This window comes from Hordeum vulgare, chromosome 4H (assembly GCF_904849725.1).
Source record: "Hordeum vulgare subsp. vulgare chromosome 4H, MorexV3_pseudomolecules_assembly, whole genome shotgun sequence".
Lineage (NCBI taxonomy): Eukaryota > Viridiplantae > Streptophyta > Magnoliopsida > Poales > Poaceae > Hordeum > Hordeum vulgare.
Genome location: NC_058521.1, coordinates 254,825,116 through 254,831,115, shown reverse-complemented (window position 1 = coordinate 254,831,115; position 6,000 = coordinate 254,825,116).

The window sequence follows — 6,000 nt, the reverse complement described above, 5'->3', positions numbered from 1 at the left end:
GGTTTCATACCTCTCAATCTGGGAATTCTTCTCAAAGATAAACTTCAACTCCTGGAACATCTCATATGCTCAATGACGTTCAAAATGTCTTTGAAGTCTCGGTTCTAAGCCATACAAAACTTCACATTGAACTAATGAGTAGTCATCCTTACGCGACTGCCAAGCATTCAAAATGTCTTGGATCGCCATATCGGGTGGTGCATCACCTAGCGCAGAATCAAGAACATATTGCTTTTGGCTAGCCATGAGGATAAGCCTCAGATTATGAGCCATGTCAACAAAGTTGCTGCCATCATCTTTCAGCTTAGCTTTTTCAACGAACGTATTAAAATTCAGGGTTGCTACTGCGCGAGCCATTGATCTATAACATAAAGTTTTGAAAAGATTACTTAGACTATGTTCAAGATAATTGAGTTTAACTAATCATATTACTAATAAACTCCCACTCAAATTGACATCCCTCTAGTCATTCGAGTGTCGCATCATCCAAATTCACTAACTCAAGTCCGATCATCACGTGAGTTGTGTATAGTTTCAATGGTGAACGTCTCCATGTTGATCATATCAACTATATGATTCATGCTCTACCTTTCGGCCTCTTGTGCTCCGAGGCCATGTCTGTACATGCTAGGCTCGTCAAGTTAAACCCGAGTGTCCCGTGTGTGCAACTGTTTTCAACCCGTTGTATGTGAACGTTGAGTCTATCACAACCGTGTGGTGTCTCGAAACAACGATTTTATCTTGAAATTTTAGTGAGAGATCACCTTATAATGCTACCGTCGTTCTAAGCAAAATAAGGTACATAAAAGGATTGACATCACATGCAAATCATAAGTGACATGATATGGCCATGAACTCGTGCTTCTTGACCTCCATCACCAAAGCACCGACATGAGCTCAAGTGTCACCGGGGCAACACCATGATCTCCATCATCGTGCTGCCATCGAGGTTGTCGCGCTAACTATGTTGTTACTACCAAAGCTACTACTAGCGATAAAGCAAAGCATCACCAAGCGCAAAAAATAATTTAAGACAACCCTATGGCTCCTGCCGGTTGCCGTAGCATCGACGTGCAAGTCGATATTTAACTATTACAACATGATCATCTCATACATCCAATATATCATATCATGTCTTTGGCCATATCTCATCACATGCATACGCAACACAAACAAGTTAAATGTCCACTAATTCATTGTTGCAAATTTTACGTGGCTGCTATGGGTATCTAGTATGATCGCATCTTACTTACGCATAGCCACAACGGTAATATGCAAATTGCTATTTAACCTTCTCCAAGGACCACCTGAGTCAAATCCAATTCAACTAGAGTTGAAGAAACAGACACCCGCCAGTCATCTTTATGCATTAAGTTGCATGTTAGTCGATGAAACCGGTCTCTCATAAGTGTACGAGTAATGTTGGTGCCGGCCGCTTTAATCCAACAATACCGTTGTATCAAGAAAATACTAAGGAGGGCAGAAAATTGAACATCAATGCCCACAACCTCTTTCGTGTTCTACTTGAGATATCATCTACGCATGAACTTAGCTCATGATGCGTGTGATAGCTTGGCTTATTAGGGATGATCGACTACTCATATCAATAAGGAATTCCTTCTTTTCCGGGAGCCCATTCGAACTGAATTCCCAGGTTAAGCGTGCTTGGCTTGGAGTAGTTCTAGAATGGGTGACCGACCGGGAAGTTGATCCCGGGTGCGCATGAGTGAGGACAAAGTGCGTAGAAAAGACTAGTATTGATATGTGGGGCCAGTCTAGATCCCGCCAGGAGTAACGACCGCCGGCGGGTGTGTCCGGGGCGTTACAAGTTTGGTATCAGAGCCGACCCTCGTGGTTACACGGATGTTTGTGGACAGGTGTGCGGTCATGTTGTTCATGACGTTTGTGTCCCGTCGTGGCACACGAAATGGTACATGTACTGGACTGGATGCATAGACGTTTGTACCAAGTGGGAACGCTCCTGTGGCCCGACGAGGACGTCGGTTCCTCTGAGTGGTGGTGTATGTGATAGCCTGGCTTATTAGGGATGATAAACTACTCATATCAATAAGGAATTCCTTCTTTTTCGGGACCCCATTCGAACAGAACTTCGAGGTTAAGCGTGCTTGGCTTGGAGTAGTTCTAGGATCGGTGACCGACCGGGAAGTTGATCCTGGGTGCGCATGAGTGAGGACAAAGTGCGCAGAAAAGATTAGTATTGATATGTGGGGCCAGTCTAGATCCCGCCAGGAGTAACGACTGCCGGCGGGTCTGTCCGGGGCGTTACAATGCCACTGTTGGGGGACTTTGCATGGGAAACAAAAAATTTCCTACGCACACGAAAGACATATCATGGTGATGATCATCTATGAGAGGGGAGATCGGATCCACATACCCTTGTAGATTGCTAAGCGGGGAGCGTTAAGAAACGCGGTTGATGTAGTCGAACGTCTTTGCGATCCGAATCACCAGCATCCCACAAACTCCGCCCCGATCTAGTACCAAACGGAAGACACCTCCGTGTTCAACACAGGCATAGCTTGATGACAATCTCCACCTTCTTGATCCAGCAAGAGAGACGAAGAGGTGGCTGAATTCTCCGGCAGCACGACAGCATGGCGCTGATGGTGGTGGAGCTACTATAGTAGGGCTTCGCCGTACCATAACGAACTACCGACAGGGTGTCACGAAGTGATGGAGGGAGAGAGGGCTACACAATGGTTTGGGGTGCAAAAAGCCTCTCAAACCTCCACTATATATAGGCAGAATAAGAGGGAGGGTAGCTTGCCTCCTACTCTAGGTAGGAGGGTTAGGCCGAGTTCAAGAGGGAGGAGTCCTCCTCCGATTAGGTTTGGTGGAGGACTCCTTACCGTCTTGTCCACCTCCTTCCTTTTTTTTGCTTTTACCCGAAATAGGTTTATTGGGCTGACCTCACCAGCCCACTAAGGGCTGGTGCACCACCCATGTGCCTATTAGTCCTCTCCCGGGTGGCTAGCCCCTACCGGTAAAACCCCGGAACCCATTCGTCACTACCGGTACTTTATCGGTAATGCCCGAAATTTTTTCGGAAGCCAAATGCAACATTCCTATATATCAATCTTTGTTTCCGGACCATTCCGGAAACCCTCATGATGTCCGGGATCTCATCGGGACTCCGAACAACATTCGCTTACCAACATCAATAATTTAACTATACCAAAACATCACCGAACCTTAAGTGTGCAACCCCTGCGGGTTTGAGAACTATGTAGACATGACCGAGACATTCTCCGGTCAATATCCAATAGCGGGACCTAGATGCCCATATTGGATCCTACATATTCTACGAAGATCTTACCGGTTGAACCTTTATGTCAAGGATTCAGTTAATCTCGTATAATGTTCCCTTGGTCTTTCAGTATGTTACTTGCCTGAGATTCAATCGTCAGTGTCTCCATACCTATTTCAATCTCGTTACCGGCAAGTCTATTTACTCGTTCCATAATACAAGATCCCATGGCTAACTCTTTAGCCACATTGCTTGCAAGGCTTGTTTGTGATGTTGTATTAGCGAGTGGGCCTTGGGATACCTCTCCGTCATACGGAGTGACAAATCCCAGTCTTGATCCATGCTATCTCAATGGACACCTTCGGAGATACCTGTAGAGCACCTTTATAGTCACCCAGTAACGTTGTGACATTTGATACACACAAGGCATTCCTCCAGTGTCAGTGAGTTACATGATCTCATGGTCATAGGAACGTATACTTGACATGCAGAAAACAATAGGAACAAAATGACACGATCACATGCTAATTTGTAGTTTGGGTCTTGTCCATCACATCATTCCCCTAATGATGTGATCCCGTTATCAACTGACAACATTTGTCTATGGCTAGGAAACCTTAACCATCTTTGATCAACGAGCTAGTCAACTAGAGGCTCATTAGGGACATTGTTTTGTCTATATATCCACACATGCATTTGTGTTTCCATTCAATACAATTATAGCATGGATAGTAAATGATTATCTTGAAATAGGAAATATAAGAATAACTATTTTATTATTGCCTCTAGGGCATATTTCCAACACCATCTTGGTCGCAGATCGTAATATGCCTAGCTTAAAGCCTTCCCCGAATGAGGACAACCTCCACACTCGGGGACTTAGCATCGAACCTGCCTTCACCAATGTACAGACGGTTCCGAATGTTGTCAAGATCTCTACTCGTCTGCCAAGATGAACAGGACAATCATCCCTTAGCTGCGAACCTATTTTCGCCTAAGACCAAACCTGCCCCGAGTGGGGACAACCTCCACGATGGGGGGCTTAGCAGCGAACCTGCTTTCCTCTAAGTGCAAATGGTACTCCTCACACTCGGATACCGCGATGGGCAGGTCCATCGTTCAGTCTGCAAAGGCCACTCCCACATCTCGGTCGCGGATCATAATTCACCTAACTTAAACCTTCCCCAAGTGAGAACAACCTCCACACTCGGGGGCTTAGTAGCGAACCTGCCATGGCCTAAGTACAGAAGGTTTCGAGTGCGGGAAAGATCTCCGCTCGGCTGCCAAGAAGAATAGAACAATCGTCCCTTAGCTGCGAACCTGTTTTCGCATAAGACCAAACCCACCCCGAGTGGGGACAACCTACAATCTCGGGGGCTTAGTAGCGAACCTGCTTTCGCCTAAGTGCAAACGGTTCCGAGTGTGGGTACTCCTCACGCTCGGACACCGTGATGGACAGGACCAACGCTCGGTCCGCAAGGGCCACTCCCACATCTTGGTCGCGGATCATAATTCGGCTAAGTTAAAACCTGCCCCGAGTGAGGACAACCTCCACACTCGGGGGCTTAGTAGCGAACCCGCGTTTGCCTAAGTATAGATGGTTACGAGTGTAGGCAAGGTCTCTGCTAGGCTGCCAAGATGAATAGGACAATTTTCCCTTAGCTACGAACCGGTTTTCGCCTAAGACAAAACATCCCCGAGTGTGGACACCCTCATGGGGACTCGGCCACGAACCTGCTTTTCCCCGGGTGGAAATGACTCCGAATGAAAATGTCACGTAAAATCCAAATTTTAATGAGGTTCATATATCTAAATTCGAATGGCGATGAATAAAATCACATTCCAATTCTAGTAAAAAGGTGCGCATAGAAGGAGCGTGAGGCTCGATCAAAGTTTGGTGGATACATTAACCACTCGGCATTCCGAGGCGAATTAAAACTTAATGTTTTTCCGAGCATCATTCGGAGGCTGAAGACTCCACCACGTCCACAAAGGTGTCGAGGTCAATCCCATCGGCAATCCGAGTGGCAGCCACCATGAACATCTCTGTGAATTCCTCGAACTTGGTACTCTTTCAATTGACGACCCTGAGGTTCTTCAGTTTCTCTTTGTCCACTCCTTTACAATGGATACAGACGAGTGAGAGGGCGATGTCAGCTCCGGCACGCGCCGCTGATTTCTTCCAAGATTGCAGTTGATCAGGGAATGCCTTCACTCGGTTCACGATGGTTTCCGTGTCCTTGGGAGCTCATCATGAGGAGTAACCTCATGGTTGATCTGTAAGACAGTCGATTGGATCCAGTTGAAGCAGCCGAGCACATAGTCGATACCAGCTTCCAGCCTGAGAAGTGCCAAAGCAGCACTGCTCTTCATGAGCCTTGCCTTTGGGTTCAACTCCTTTTTGATCTGCTTTGTTTCTTCATCGACACCGATACAGAAAGCTGGGCTCGGATGAAGACAAAGGATGAGAAGGATCACTCAAAAATCTTAAGGCAGTACAAGGGATCATTCGGATTCACAACTTTCCTTTGAGTTTCTCGCTCATCTCCTTGCCATTTTCTTTGAAAAACTGCTTCAATTCGGCCCTCTTGGCGGTGACCTGCCCGAACTTGGTCTCCCACTCTGCATAGTGCTTCTTGAGCTAAGCGAGTTCCTTAGCAGACTTATCTGCACCAACCTTCAAAAGCCAGTTTTCTTCCTCAAGCTTCTCGATTGTCTTGAGTTTGGTTTCA